The 1600-nt window shown below is 39.2% G+C and overlaps 1 non-coding gene across 1 annotated transcript; it reads right to left on the bottom strand.

The window, feature by feature from the left end:
* Positions 1-1284: 1284 nt before the first annotated feature.
* Positions 1285-1391, bottom strand: LOC127125106 (small nucleolar RNA R71). Its single transcript, XR_007804566.1, has one exon. It is a non-coding gene; the product is annotated as a small nucleolar RNA R71 (small nucleolar RNA).
* Between the last annotated feature and the right edge of the window lie 209 nt (positions 1392-1600).

The raw sequence follows: 1600 nt of genomic DNA on the forward strand, positions 1-1600 counted from the left end.
GGACAGTGTAAATTGAACATTGACTTTAAATCAGGGCGAAAGCAATTTTTAAGGTTAATTGAATTCTAATCATTTTCAAAAATTATTTTTAAAAGTTAAATGTGAGGACGAGAGTTAAGCATTTAAGTTTAATCATATAATCTAAGTCAACAGAGCGAGAGTTTGAGACGAGGGTGTTTAAACGGTTAGTATTTTCTCAAAAAGAGTTTCTATAGATTCTATTATTTTCAAAAGTGATTTTAGATTTAACGAAATAGTGAGAGCGTACGTTAAAATATAAAGTCATAGTCTAATTCAACAGAGCGAGAGTTTGAGGAAAAGACTTTTAATTGATAGTGTCTACTAAAAAGACTTATTTTAAAATTAAGAAAAAGACCAACGAAGATTTGATTCCCTAATTACGACGAACTACATACCGATATCCGTGTTATTTGATATTTAATCTAGATCCAAATTTAGTTTTACTTTTCCCCCTAATCATTAAAGTATCATCCGCCTTAGCTTTACGCAGTAACCCTAGAAAAACGGTATATCGATTCATTTAGTCCGTGTGGGATCGATATCTTTTAAAACTACGCGATTAGACTGTGCACTTGCAGTTAATACCCCGATAGACTCATAAAGTCTGGATCAAGTTTTTGGCGCCGTTGCCGGGGATTTTTATTTAGTCGATATCGTAACTCTCCTGTTATGCTGTAGAGACTAAGGCAATTTTTATTTTTTCCCTTTTTCGTTGATTTGTATGCCACACACTCGCTTACAAGGCGAGCCGTACTACTTACGAATCAACGACGTTGAACGATATCTCCGATTATTACGACGAATTCGGGAGTATCGTGCTAGAAACAATCTTCCTCCAATCGAAATTCCTGATCTCAAAAATCTCCGTCCTTTAACGATACCAGCGATGGCCGAACCAGCTCGTGCTCTTCGAGATTACGCTGCTCCATCGCAGGATGAGCCGCATTCGAGTATTGCTCACCCGCAATCGAAGCGAACAACTTCGAACTTAAACCTTCGTTGTTGCAGGCAGTGCAACAGATCCAATTTTCTGGAAATCCTACCGAGGATCCAAACCTTCATTTATCCGTATTTGTCCAATACGCTGACATTGTTAAAGCTAATGGTGTCACTTCAGAGGCAATTCGACTTCGTCTCTTTCCTTTCTCGTTAAGAGATAAAGCTAGAAGATGGCTTCAGTCTCTTCCTTCCAACTCAGTCACCACATGGAATGAACTGAAGAAAGTCTTTCTTGCCCGATATTTTCCCCTAAGCAAAACAGCTATGTTGAGAGCCCAGATAAATGGATTTAAGCAAAAAGACAACGAGTCTCTTTTCGAAGCATGGGAAAGATACAAGGATATGATGAGACTATGCCCACACCATGGTTTAGAGGACTGGTTAGTAATTCACACCTTCTACAATGGTCTCTTGTACAACACAAGGTTAACAATAGACGCCGCCGCCGGTGGTGCGCTTATGGATAAACCTTACACCGACGCTTATCAACTTATCGAGAGCATGGCCCAAAATCATTATCAGTGGGGAAGCGACCGAACAATGGTAGAAAAACCTCCAACAAAAACGGGCATGTACGAGA

Source organism: Lathyrus oleraceus, chromosome 2, assembly GCF_024323335.1.
Source record: "Lathyrus oleraceus cultivar Zhongwan6 chromosome 2, CAAS_Psat_ZW6_1.0, whole genome shotgun sequence".
In the NCBI taxonomy this organism is placed as follows: domain Eukaryota; kingdom Viridiplantae; phylum Streptophyta; class Magnoliopsida; order Fabales; family Fabaceae; genus Lathyrus; species Lathyrus oleraceus.